The sequence below is a fragment of the Nuphar pumila genome, chromosome 3 (genome assembly GCF_984573655.1).
Source record: "Nuphar pumila chromosome 3, dmNupPumi1.hap1.1, whole genome shotgun sequence".
Taxonomy (NCBI): domain Eukaryota; kingdom Viridiplantae; phylum Streptophyta; class Magnoliopsida; order Nymphaeales; family Nymphaeaceae; genus Nuphar; species Nuphar pumila.
Window position 1 is genome coordinate 49,829,353 of NC_143251.1, and position 15,125 is coordinate 49,844,477.

The following is a 15,125-nucleotide window of genomic DNA, read 5'->3' on the forward strand; positions in this document are numbered from 1 at the left end:
GCATAAACCACAAGTTGGATTTTTTAAAGACATGTTAGGTGTCGTCATTGGCCCGTAGAGGCTTCATGTCGCAGAGAATGCTCATTTACAAAATAATGGCGTCAATTGTGGCATCTTTGTAATGAAGTATATTGAAGCAATATACTATGGACGAATACCAGAATTCACCGTTGTATGTTGTACACTTAAACATGTTTTATTATCCTATATTATTGTTGACTACATTTCTATATTGGTCTGACTTTCGTTTTTATTTTTCAGGATGATATTCCTGGATTCCGCACATAACTATGCAAAAAATTGATGGATTTTCTAATTGTGAAAGATACAAAACCCCATACTGCAAAATTACCTAGAAAGCAACGAAGGACGTGAGGCCTCCAAGAGTAAGAGGAAGTCATTTTAAACGTCTACCTGTTCTCAAGGATAATGTGAAGAGGGTTATGTTCTACTGCTGAGAGAGAGATAACAATTTTTGGTTCAACATTCAATTTTTCGAACATGACAATTTTTTTGTGTACAAACATTTGTAACAGATTTTGTAGATTGTGTATATAAATTTTGTAAGACTGTGTGCATAATTCACATTGATCCATAAACCAAAATTACCCACCTGGCACACATGTGTTGAATACGCAAATCGCCACCTCAAGCGCACAAATCACAATAATGTCAATTTTGCAGGCACATGTTTCAAAATCATAATACAAATATCTTGCAAATCGACACATCTTATAAATCGATATAATATTGCATAATATATTACAAATTGATTTTTAATATCGATTTATATTTTGATTCTTAATAATGATTTGTAAGCTATTAATAGGAATTTTCCTCTCAATTTTTATGATATTTTATCATCGATTTACAGATATTGCTTCCTAACACGATGTCTACTATAAATTTATAGGATATTATATCGATTTTTGTGAGATATTATTTTGTTTGTTAATATCGATTTTTAATATATTATGCTGAATTTGTATATCGATTTGTAAGATATTATGCGTTTTCTAGTATTGATTTGTGAGATATTATTATGTTTGTTAATATCAATTTGTAATATATTATGCTGAATTGCTGTATATCGATTTGTAAGATGTTATGTATTTTCTAGTGTCGATTTATGAGATATTGTTTTGTTTGTTAATATCGATTTATAATATATTATGCTGAATTGTTGTATATCGATTTGGAAGATATTATGTTGAATTGTTGTAAATCAATTTGTAAGTTATCAAGACAAAGAGAAGTGAAAATTCTTATCAGCTTTTTTAGAATTGGGAACTTTAGGGTCATTAATTGATGAAATAGGGAAAGGTTCATCAGCGAGTTCAATCTTTGGCTTCTTAATGTCAGTCTGATTACTGTTTTTGTCACCACACTCTCTCTTTTCTCGAGCAAATAAATGAGGCAAAACCGCCTCTACAACCCGCCTTTTTGAGAATGAAGCTTCTCGATATGGCAAACACAGAATAGATGCTAATGGTGAATGTGGGGGCTCCTGAAATCTCACAGACCACCTTCTTGGAGGCTCCTCAACAAGGGTCTCCTCGACAACGAGGCTTCATGGTACGACAATCTTGGAGGAGAAGACTAAAGTGGGGAAGATGGAGGCTCCTCCAATTTCAACTACAACTGCCTTCTTGGTGGGGTTGGCTCCTCCAACATCGGTTTCTTCGACAATGTTGGTGTGTCGCGATAAGACAATAGCAGAATAGAGGGTGGAGAAGATGGGGTTTCCTCAATTCTTACCCGCGACCGCGTCAATGGCACTTCACATTCAAAATCACTCATAACTATAGAAACCACGCAGAAAAGGTTGACGATACACTATAAACTAAAAACCACGCAGATGAGCAAATGCATTGAGCAGACCATGTTCTAATTCACTATACCTCACATGCATTGTCATTGTCATCCTCCTTTTCACCTCCTTCCTGATCAACAGTTAGACACGATCAAAGCCCAAACAAAATCAAAACAATAGCTTACAAATCGGTACTAGAAAACACATAATATCTTATATTGTTTTGTTTGTTAATATCGATTTGTAATATATTATGCTGAATTGTCGTATATCGATTTGTACGATATTATGATGAATTATCGTATATCAATTTGTAAGATATTATGTGTTTTCTAGTGTTGATTTATGAGGTATTGTAACTTCATAAATCATAAAAACACATGGTTACAAAAAACTCACCGAGACGACAAATCATATATTATGTGTTTTCTAAGAACAAGCAGGTTTGTGAGATATTGTTTTGTTTGTTAATATTGATTTGTAATCTATTATGTTGAGATGTCGTATATCGACTTGTAAGATATTATGTATTTTCTAGTGTCGATTTGTGAGATATTATTTTGGTTGTTAATATCGATTTGTAATTTATTATGCTGAATTATCGTATATCGATTTGTAAGATGTTATGTATTTTCTAGTGTCAATTTGTGAGATATTGTTTTGTTTGTTAATATCGATTTGTAATATATTATGCTGAATTGTCGTATACGATTTGTAAGATGTTATGTATTTTCTAGTATCGATTTGTGAGATATTGTTTTGTTTGTTAATATCGATTTATAATATATTATGCTAAATTGTCGTATATCGATTTGTAAGATATTATGTGTTTTCTAGTGTCGATTTGTGAGATATTGTTTTGTTTGTTAATATCGATTTGTAATATATTATGTTGATTTGCCGTATATCAATTTGTAAGATATTATGTTGAATTATCGTATATCAATTTATAAGATATTATGTATTTTCTAATGTCGATTTATGAGATATTGTAACTTCATAAATTATAAAAACACATGGTTACACGAAACTCACCAAGACGACAAATCATATATTATTTGTATCTCGGAACAAGCAAGTTTGTGAAATATTGCTTTGTTTGTTAATATCAATTTATAATATATTATGTTGAATTGTCGTATATCGATTTGTAACATATTATGTGTTTTCGAGTGTCGATTTGTGAGATATTGTTTTCGTTGTTAATATCGTTTTATAATATATTATGCTGAATTGTCGTGTATTGATTTGGAAGATATTAAGTATTTTTTAGTGTCAATTTGTGAGATATTGTTTTGTTTGTTAATATCGATTTGTAATATATTATGTTGAATTGCCGTATATCGATTTGGAAGATATTATGTGTTTTCTAGTATCGATTTGTGAGATATTGTTTTGTTTGTTAATATCGATTTATAATATATTATGCTGAATTGTCGTATATCAATTTGTATGATATTATACTGAATTATCGTATATCAATTTATAAGATATTATGTATTTTCTAGTGTCGATTTATGAGATATTGTAACTTCATAAATCATAAAAACATATGGTTACACGAAACTCACCGAGATGGTAAATCATATATTATGTGTTTTCTCGGAACAAGCAGGTTTGTGAGATATTGTTTTGTTTGTTAATATGGATTTGTAATATATTATGCTAAATTATTGTATATCGATTTGTAACATATTATATGTTTTCTAGTATCGATTTGTGAGATATTGCTTTGTTTTTTAATATCGATTTGTAATTTATTTTGTTGAATTGACGTATATAGATTTGTAAGATATTAAGTGTTTTTAAGTGCCGATTTTTGTGAAATATTGTTTTGTTTGTTAATATCGATTTGTAAGCTATTATGTTGAATTGTCGTATATCGATTTGTAATATATTATGTTCAATTATTGTATATCGATTTATAAGATATTATGTGTTTTCAAGTGTCGAGTTTTATGATATTTGTAGTATGATTTTTAATGTAGAATTACAACAAAGAATTATAGAATTACAACAAAGAATTATAGAATGTTAAACATTTCAACAATTTACACTAATGAAAGTTAAATGCTACAACTATTTTGTAGCTGAAGAATCCACACGTGATTTCTGTGTTGTGTTGCTCACTTTTAAATTGAACTGAGCCTATCATTAAACAGAAAAATATCAGGCACTACATTAAGTTCAACAAGAAATGTAAGCATCTTTCAAAATTGTTACATACCAAAATTGTCAAACTCATGCCATCGTTCTACTCAAACAAGTGGGGGGGATTGCAGATTTCAACGTTGTAATGCACGTCTGTAGGGTATTGCTGCATGTTGAAAATTACACAAGTTAGATATTGATAACTTGCACATAATACAATTTACATGGGAAGCAATATATTATATTACATATCTGTTCATGCGAATGGCTTGGTTGCTTAGGGGTTGGTTGTTTATTACACATTTTCTTGCAAACCAATTTCAGTGCACACTTTGTCCTCTGACGACTGCGATCAAAGGCAAGCTTCTTTTAGATACTCTTCACTAGATAAATATTTCCATCATAATCTACAAGGTTTACTCCTGACTTGTCGAAAATGATGTTAACGCTTTGGCGTAACTTATCATAAGGGTCAGGAAAAGCGTGATTTTCACCTACGTTGTTCGATCCCGTTTTCTTAGATTGATCTTCATGAGCTGCAACAGACTCGTGGTGAATTAACTGCACTTTTTAAAGTAATTCTCTTGACACTTTTCTCATACATACATACATAGGCTTTTTCGCTTTTCGATGTCAAATTTGCAACATTCATAAGTGACCTACATAGTTGTTGGTAATGAGAGGCTATATGACACTTCTCATCAACACCAGATGGACTGACATTATTTGTATCCAACAGTTCAATCTTTGCTTGTCTCATCCATCTTCGTATTATATATGACTCAGGTATTTCTTGTATCTTCTCTTGATTAAGTGCCTTTAATGCATGACGACATAAAATACCTTTGAATTCAATTATTTTGCACGTACATTCAACTGTTATGCTGTCAACATTGTATGTAACATGTGCTTTTTTCCTTTTTGGTTGCTCTTCACCCTCCCATACAATATGGTATTTGTGCATATTCTCATATTGCATACGTCCTTTTATGTTACAATTCATGACATGTATAACCTCCTTCTTAGTGTATTCAAATACAGTTAGTGTATATAGATCTACAGGTCACGTCAATATTTTCATGCCCAAAGTTACAGGGTAGGTGTTGAAGCATTTCATATCTTGTTCAAGTTTATTCTGTCTAAGACCGTTTACAAATAATTCATATTGTTCCATAAAGCAAAACATTATTAAATATGAATACAAGGTTTTTTTCAGTGTGGCATGCATAGATTCAGCTCTTTGTGTGCTTATCATACCTGCACAAAAGTATTATCTTTCACATGTCAATGGCCACTTTTTTTTGTTTGCATATAAATTTTGTAACCACGCACAATCTTCAAGGTCGTACATCTGAATCATTTGCTCCCAATCAGGCAAAAAAGTGATCTCGTCCATGCTCTCAAGTACACATTTTCTAAACTTTTTATCAAACCTTGTCTTCTGATTAAAAATATGTCCTATGTTCTTTGTTGCATTTTGAAAGATATGTCACAAATATAGGCGATGATGTGCATATGACCATACATGAGACACTGCAGCCGCAATTGCATGATCATCATCTATAAGTATAGCTCCAGGGTGCTTCTCATTCATTGCCTATGTAAATACTCTAAACAACCACTCAAAGGTTTCCTTTGTCTGGTCATACAAAAAAGCGCCGCCTAATATGCAACTCCGTGAGTGATGGTTCACTCCAACAAACTATGCAAATGGCTACTATTCTGTATTAATCTTCACTGTCGTATAAAAAATAAGCACATCATTGAAGCATTCATAATCTACTCTTGACTTTGAATCTGCCCAAAACATATTCACAACATACCCATATTCATCTAGTTGCATTGCACTAAAGAAACTAGGGTCATTGCTTGAATTCTTCTGTAGGTAATCAATCAAAGAACATATTCCTCCATTTTTCATGTTGTCTGACCTCTTCCATTTCAAATGGTTTCTTAGATCCATAGGTGTGAATGATACATTCTTGCGACTACTATCTATGTGCGTGCATAAATTGTATGTCTTTATTGGTGCAATGTCGACGCTATCAGCTATTTCAACAATTACAACATGCACTTCAGTTACTTTACGATGTGACCTTAACATAAGAGTCATAAATGAAGGGGCTAATTCATGGTTATGATTATTGATTAAAGTACGAACTACATATTTCTCATTCGAAAGTCTTCTTAACACCATTCTCGCTGAACAATCACATCTTGAATCTGGCTTGCTCCTTATTGAATTTTCACTTGACTTCTTCCAACTTTGCTTAGAACAAATATATGTATTTCTCACCATGACACCCAGTGCATTTTTTGCCCAAGAATACCTTCTAACACTAAAGCGAAGTTTTAAGGCATAATCATTGTAAAATTTGTATGCAGCTTCCTCATTATTAAAATGCATTCTCTCTACGGGAACAGAGTCAAGTGTACTATCATGAAGACTTGAGGTGTCTACACCTTTGTCAAGTACACTGTCATGATCGTCTACCTCATTATTGAATTGCATTTCGTCTGCTAGAATATCATTATCGAATTGCAATTTGTCTACTGGAATATTCAAGTCTAGAGTGAATCCAATACCTGCACCCTTCTTATCATGTGCATCATTAGTGCACATATTCACTTCTTCAGGTGCGTCGATAGTACAGATGTTCGTTGCTCTATGACTTTCCAGTGATTGAGACACATCATCTTCACTGCAACTAGTTGATATGCTCAACACTGTCATGAGCAAAATATCAATTTATATTAGCCAGCGCATACATTTACTATGATTTATTCAAGATACATATAACAACGACTACCGATTAGTTAAGCAAGTCAAAGAAACGATTGAATGAATCACAGTATCAAAGCAACAACATAATAGCTTATAATTAGATAATGACAAACAAAACCATATCTCACAAATCGACACTAGAAAACACATAATATCTTACAAATCACTATACGATAATTTAACATAATATATTACAAATCAGTATACAGTAATTCAGCATAATATCCTACAAATCGATATATGACAATTCAACATAATATATTACAAATTGATATTAACAACCGTTTACCATATCTCACAAATCGACACAAGAAAACACAATATCTTACAAATCGATATACGGCAATTCAACATAATATATTACAAATCGATATTAACAAACAAAACAATATCTCACAACGACACTGGAAAACACATAACATCTTACAAATTGATATACGAAATTTCAACATAATATATTACAAATCGAGATTAACAACCAAAAAAATATCTCATAAATCGACACTAAAAAATATATAATATCTTACAAATCGATATACGACAATTCAACATAATATATTATCAATCGATATTAACAAATAAAACAATATCTTATAAATCGACAATAGAAAACACATAATATCTTCAAAATTGATATACGATAATTCAGCATAATATATTACAAATCGATATTAACAAACAAAACAATATCACCAAATCGACACTATAAAACACATAATATCTTACAAATCGATATACGGCAATTTAGCATTACAAATCGATATTAACAAACAAAATAATATCTCACAAATCGATACTAGAAAACACATAATATCTTACAAATTGATTTACAATAATTCAGCATAATATATTGCAAATCGATATTAACAAACAAAACAATATCTCACAAATCGACACTAGAAAACACATAATATCTTACAAATTGATATATGGTAATTTAGCATAATATATTACAAATCAATATTAACAAACAAAACAATATCTCAAAAATTGATATACGTGTTACTACAACCGCGATTTGCGTTACATTGCATATATTGAGTGAATGAACGATACCGGATGGGGTAGAGGTCTTTGCTTGCATCTGTAACCAAACATTCTTGTCAACAGGTTCCAACGTCTTACAAATATTTTCAAGTTTTCAACCATCAAAACGATAAAATCTACCTGTAATAACAAAACAATGCCTTAATGACACTCACGACGACATACGTTCTTCAACAATAGCATGATGACATGGAAAGGTATAAACCACACTTTAATGACACTTGTTGGAATGTTTGTGCATCATTGCTTTTTTCCATACTGCCTAACGAAAATGAAGAAGAAAAGATGATTGTAAAAAGAGATGGCCGACAAATCCCTCTATGACGCCCACCAATGATCAAACCAGTCGTTCGATTTATAGTTATCTCGACGAGGTAGGAACGAACTCAGGAATGTTTTCTATCTAACACAAGGCAGGAACGAGAAGGCGGCCATGTGTTGTAACACAAGCTAAAAATAAAGGCGGAACGTGCAAATCTATTTACGAGGAACGGGAGGACATTTTCGTCCAACGCATATCTATTTTATGGGAGGACATTTTCGTCAAAAGCATACCTACCTTTTTTATATGTTATTTTATTATAAAGTCATTGTGGCCAACATTGGCATATGAATTATCATGGGTCCCAAGATATTCCTCCGTACACATCGGAACACGCGAATTTGTGTTCCAGAGAGAACACTCTCCCATAGATATGATGTACATGTTTTTTTAGTAGATATCGGCACTTGAACGGTCCAATTACATCATGTAGGTATCATTTTGGAAGGCTTAAAAAATCAACAGTTCACAATGTCCCATATATAGTTTCATGATTCCTAAATTCGTGTTTTCATGTTGAAAAAATACAATTCAAATGTTGATTCCTAGCACTTGAACCATGTTGAATCCATCTATGAATTCCAATTATATCAAAACAACCCGCGACTATCTGATCTAGAGGTGTTTGTACATAGGGATGCAGACCAGGCAGGTTCGAACCCAGAATGGGTTAGCTCAAACTTGACTCTCAAAAAACTACATGTTCAAGCTTTGCTTAAGCGAGGCTTGAAAAGCATCTGTTCACGATCAGCTCGGCTCGATCTGGCCAGTTTTACTTTATCAAAATGTTTGGCAAAAAACAAAACAGTGCTAGGATTCAATCTTAGCACTCCTTTGTAAAAGTCCAACAACTTACCTTTTTGGCTTCACTGGGCCATTGCGAGCAGAGATAGGTCTCCATTAAGCAAGTTTACCATTCCTTATTGCCTTCCGGGATGGACTGCTTTTCCACTGATTGTATGTGGGGTAAGGGGCCCGCCCCAAGGGCCAAAGCCTTGGTGTGGCTAGTGGCTCTGAATCGTGTTCAAACCCAGACTAATGTCAAGAAACGGGGGTTTCAATTTCCCAACATGTGTGTTCTTTGCGAGAAGGCAGAAGAGGACACGACTCACCTATTTTGGTTTTACCCGGTTGTTCTAGACCTATTTTTTCAAACTTGGGGTGCATCGTCTGTTCAAATTCATTCGAGTTTCGTTATTCGGGACCTCTTGCTCGATCCCATGATTTTACGATACAAAAAAGGGAGATTATTGTGGCGGGTTTGGTTGTTTTCAGCATGGTGAGTGATCTGGACTGAAAGAAACAACATCTTCTTCAGAGGCATCAAATTCGATTTTGGAAGGGTTTGCCAGCGGGTTATGTCTGATGTGTATTTGGCTCTTCAATTATATAGTAGAGACGGGGGTTTGATTAGTTTGTACTGAATCTAGATTGTGGCGGTCTTACTCCTCCTATGTTCTTCTCTCATCCAATATTATGTAGATGTATTTTGGTAATGTTGAATGTTCTCTCTCTCTCTCTCTCTCTCTCTCTCTCTCTCTCTCTATATATATATATATATATATATATATATATATATATATATATATATATATATATATATATATATATATATATTCTCAATCTCTTGTATCAAATGTCCTGCTTAGCAACTCATTTTACTAAGCATTAAATGCGTGGAGCAAACCGGGTAGCACTTGTTCACATAATGAACTCATGGAGCTAAACACGACCTCATTACCAAACAAAGTTAGCTAAGTTACGAATCGCTTGGCAGCAAGTCTAGAGACAAACCACGTCCATCCTTGTCTCCTAAAATCCCTTGTCACCTCAAATTTACACGTGCCTGAGCCCAAAAGTTCATCGGATCTGGGTTGAATCCAGATCAGGAATCATTGGAACCGAGTATAATTTAGGCTTTGTAGATCCGAAACGTGACCAGATTGCATCAGCATGTGTGGCCCGGGTCCAGATGTGTAAAAATGAATTGGATTAAGTTGAACATCTGGGGGAAAACTAACATGTTTTTTTTTATCGTTTGATATTGTAGGTCCTATCTGGTTGGATCCAATCAGATTCATGCTCTACTTTGGAACATTTGTTTGATGGATCCAGATTATTTCTGACTCCGATTCACCCTTCCAACACGAAGCCCTGTTCTCAATTTCCAGCATGACTTCTAGCATCTCACCTCTCCAAGACCTTGCCGGATCCAAGTTGTGAAGTTGGATCCAACACGACTTCTAGCGTGTTTTACCTCCCCAAGACCTTGCGGATCCAAGTTGAGAAGGTGAATCCAACACGACTTCTAGTGTATTTTACCCCTCCAAGACCTTGCCAGATCAAAGTTGCGAAGGTGGATCCAACACGACTTCTAGCGTGTTTTACCTCTCCAAGACCTTGCCGGATCGAAGTTGCGAAGGTGGATCCAACATGACTTCTAGCTTGTTTTACCTCTTCAAGACTTTGCCGGATCCAAGTTTGTACCTTTCAGATGAGACTAACACTCGGATTTAGATCAGGGATTCACACTAGAATCTGAACTCAGTGAATGTTTTCTTCCCTTTTATTCGAAATCCGACTCGCAAATACGGATGGGGCATTTACAATTTTGTCAGATCCAGTATATGCCTAAATCTGAACTAAATCCGACCCGTTTAAGTCCCTCGGGTCCGGGCCCATTTGATTTAAGTATTCACGTGTAAGGCCTACGCCAAAACCGATTCGAACCTCTCATGGGTATGATGCGGTACGGCAATTCACCTCTTGAACCCCCAAGCCGGCTTGGATTCGAGCCGAGCTGCGCCGAGTTCTTCTGGTAAACCTCGGACCAACTAAATCCAAAATCACACTGATCACCTTCCACGTGTCGAAATCAAGTCCGTCTATTTAAATCCTCCACTCCCCCTCTTCTCCTCCCCCACATTTCTCCCCACTCGATGGCGGTCCTTCGCTGGCTAGGTTGCTCCTCCACAACTCCGGCGAACCCGACGCCGGAAAACTTGGTTTTTCCGACGATATCCCTCCCCTCCGACGACAACTCCGCCACCGCCAACCCTCCCTCCGACGCTGGAAGCCAACTCTCCTCCGAATCCAGCCTCCCCTCCGTTCTCTCCCTCCACAAGCCCACGCAGGACCTCCTCTTCGGCGCCACCACCTGCGCAGCTTCCTCCACGAAGATCCCCAACGGCGCCGTACATACCCTCGCCGCCTCCGCATCCTCCCTCTTCGCCGGCACGGCCTCTGCCGCCCTCCTCCGCTTTCCGAACGCCGGAGACCTGACGGAATCCGAAATCCTCGCCGCCCCCTCCGCCGGTGGCGCTGTGAAATCCATCGCCTTCTCGGCCGAAAAGATCTTCACCGCCCACCAGGACGGGAAGATCCGGGTCTGGGATCCCTCCGGACCGAACCGCCTCCGCCAAGTCGCTTCCCTACCGACCGTATCGGACCGGGCGATCCGATTCCTCCTCCCGCGCAACCACGTCCAGGTCCGGCGCCACCACACCAGCCTCTGGATCAACCACGTCGACACTGTCTCGGCACTCGCCGTGCGCGGCGGCCTCCTCTACTCCGTATCGTGGGACCGGACTCTCAAGATCTGGCGTGTCTCGGACTTCCGCTGCCTAGAATCGGTCCGAGCCCACGACGACGCGGTCAATGCCCTCGCAGTCTCGGTCGACGGTACGGTCTACACCGGCTCGGCCGATACGCGGATCAAGGTCTGGGCGAGGACGGGCGGCGAGAAGAAGCACTCCTTGGTCGCGACCCTCGAAATGCACAAGTCAGCCGTCAACGCACTCGCACTGAGCTTGGACGGGTCAGTCCTCTACTCGGGTGCATGTGACCGGTCCATCTTGGTCTGGGAGAGGGAGGAGATCTCGAGGCACATGGCCGTGTCCGGCGCGCTCCGTGGGCACAAGCGGGCCGTCCTGTGCCTGGCATTCGCGTCCGAGCTCTTGGTAAGCGGCTCAGCGGATCAAACAGTCCGGATCTGGCAAAGGGGATCTGATAACCGGTACAGCTCGATTGCGGTGCTTGAGGGTCACCAGCAGCCCATCAAGTCGTTGGCAGTGGCTCCGACCGGACCTACCTCTGAGTCCGTCTTGGTCTATAGTGGGAGCCTAGATGGCGAGGTCAAGACCTGGAAGGTTTGGAGTCCCAAGTCCCTAAGGCTCCAACCCTAAATTAATTAAGCAACTAATGAAGGTAATTAGTAATTAACCCCATTCAAAAAAGGAAGGGAATAATAATTCTTCAAAAATGATATTATTTTCTACTATTTGGGTTTTTTTATTTTAGTATATTGATTTAACTTTTTTACAGCAAAATCACCAGTTGTATAGGGACGACGAAGCTTTGGTCTCGTTTGTCTTGGAAACGCAAAGTCATGAACATGTTATAAAATCAAAGTGTTCATGGGCTATTACGTTTGATATATTTATAAAAAGTTGAATCTCTGCCTGGTTGTTGATCTACATTGAACCATTTGAAGTAAATGAAGATTGTTCATCTTCGAGTTGGTGGCGGTGGGTGATCATGCATGACATTATCATGCTTGACTCCTCTCTCTCTCTCTCTCTCTCTCTCTCTCTCTCTCTCTCTCTCTCTATCTATCTATCTATATATATATATATATGCTATATATATATATATATATGCCCATCACTTGTTTGTTTGGGGACATGTTAAAATGTGGTTAAGTTCACGATCTACTGTTTTTGTTCGGAGCTCGATTGTTACACCATGATGTGGTCCTGGAATACAGCGCGTTTGGTAATTATAAGAACGCGATTTTCTGTGAAAATGTTTACAATAGATGGCGACAAGTGAATAATCCGCTGCTCGTGCTTGGAAAGCAACGGTGGACCAGCCATGGAAAAGGTTGAGATTTGAAACAAGTTCCAAACAATGAACTCCACCGCGATTGTGGGTGTAAACCGTGTAATGTTGGCCATGTTCTTAAAGGTGCCTTCTTTTTCAAGTTTATATTGTTTGCTGGGGTTGGGCAGGGACGGCTTTACTTTAAAAGAAGCTTATATGATACTCAACAATTCTGTAAAAGAGCTTCACGATAATTGAATATGAGAGAGAGAGAGAGAGCTTGGCAGAAGCTTCTTGTACTCGCCTTGAATGGAGAGACGCCTTTTTGAAGAAGGATATTGTACTCACCTTGAATAAAATATTAGTTATTCCAATTTTTTTGCTTTTTCTTTCTTTTGCTCCAGGAATCATCATGAATAGAGCTACAAAAGTGACTGTCACGGTTTTTTTTTTAAGGAAAGTTAAATATATTGCAAAAAACAGGGATACAGAACAAAGTCAAGGAACAGCTGACTAGCGGTCACCAAAGTTTCCGAACAGAAAATAAAAAGAACAAAAGCACAGGAACATAACAGAATAGAATTCAGCTGCTACAATGCTCCAACATCTAGCCAATCCAGCTGAAGTCGGAACCAGGCCATTTGAGCAAGATACGTTTGTGAAGAGAGGACTTTATGGCTTGCAACAGCGCAGTCCGAGAAACATACTCCATCCACACAGCCCGCCACAGCAAAAGAATCCAGCACCGCCAGATGAACAGCCATTTCGAGCCCAAACAGAATATCTCCTTGGCGATAATGAAAGAATGGAGAGGTGTGATGAGCCCCCAAACAAGGATCCAGCAGCACCAGTGTTTTTTTTTATGTTGAAAGACTCATGAACCTAGAGTTTTGATCTAGCGAGGAGGCGAGAAAACCTGGATTGAGGTCAATATTCTTGGATTGTGGATTTCCACAGTGATGGGGTGATCAGACTTTAATACTGCTCTCTCTCTCTCTCTCTCTCTCTCTCTCTCTCTCTCTCTCTATATATATATATATATATATATATATATATATATATATATATATATATATAGGCAAAAGTTGCACCTTGGTTGGATTAGGATACAAGAGCTGGTCAGAAGCATGGTTACTATATATATCAACAGGATTTTGAATTTATTTTTGTGATATATGCTTTGATATTTCAATATATCTCAAAGCATTCACAACAAGAAATTACTCTTTTATTGGCCTGCCTCGTATGCAGCGCCAGTAATGAACCATGCTTATGAAAGTAGAATAACTGTGTTTTGGAAAATGCAGACTAATTACGTGAGATATGAGTTTGATTTTATTAAGGAAAAAAAATTTAAGGATAACTACATTGGTAACTTTTTATCACTTAACCATATTCGGTTTAGATAAAGGTGAAAGATAGGATAACACAGGTTTGGCCGACCAATCACGAGATTTTAGGAATTCACTTATGTAGAGTGTGATCCTTTGAGGATGATATCAGCTACATATGTAAACGATATTTGAAGAGTTTGGCCACCTTCCGAGGGTAACATTGTGGAGTTACCACTTATCTTAACATGCCCCGGCAAGCTCAATGGAGGGGGCACATACATTGAGCTTGTTCTGAAAGTCTCAAAATTTGATGACAAATAACGGCTTGGTGAGCCCATCAGCTAGTTGATAACCAGAGAAAATGAACCGAATTTAGAGATTGTCAGTGCGAACGTGATTCCAAACAAAATAAAAATCAATTTCAACGTGTTTTGTGTGAGCATGAAACATGTGATTGGCTACTAAAAATAATGCCTCAATATTATCACACCACAAAACAGGCGGGTTATGTAGATAAACTCCAAGTTCTATGAGTAAAGACTTTAACCACAACAAGTAAGAAGTCGCACAGGTAAGAGACTTGTACTCGGCTTCGGTGCTAGATCGGGCAATGATACAATATTTATTAAATGACCAAGATATAACATTGTTGCTTAGAAAGACAACAAAACCCCCCCACTGGATTTGTGATCATCGGGCCACCTGATCCAATCTGCATCGGAGTATGCACTGAGTGCAAGAGAGAAAGATGGACGAAGAAGTAAACCGTACCATATTCAACTGTATCCTTCAGGTAGCGAAGAATGCGCTTGACAACAGTCCAATGAGCCTCACGTAGATTATACATGAATT

General features: G+C 37.4%; 1 pseudogene across 1 annotated transcript; it reads left to right on the forward strand.

Annotated features, from left to right (window-relative positions):
* Window positions 1-11,057: 11,057 nt before the first annotated feature.
* Window positions 11,058-12,623, forward strand: LOC149842857 (protein JINGUBANG pseudogene; annotated as a pseudogene). The gene is made up of 2 exons (XR_016430983.1): window positions 11,058-12,324; window positions 12,442-12,623. The product of XR_016430983.1 is annotated as a protein JINGUBANG pseudogene (transcript).
* Window positions 12,624-15,125: the final 2,502 nt, after the last annotated feature.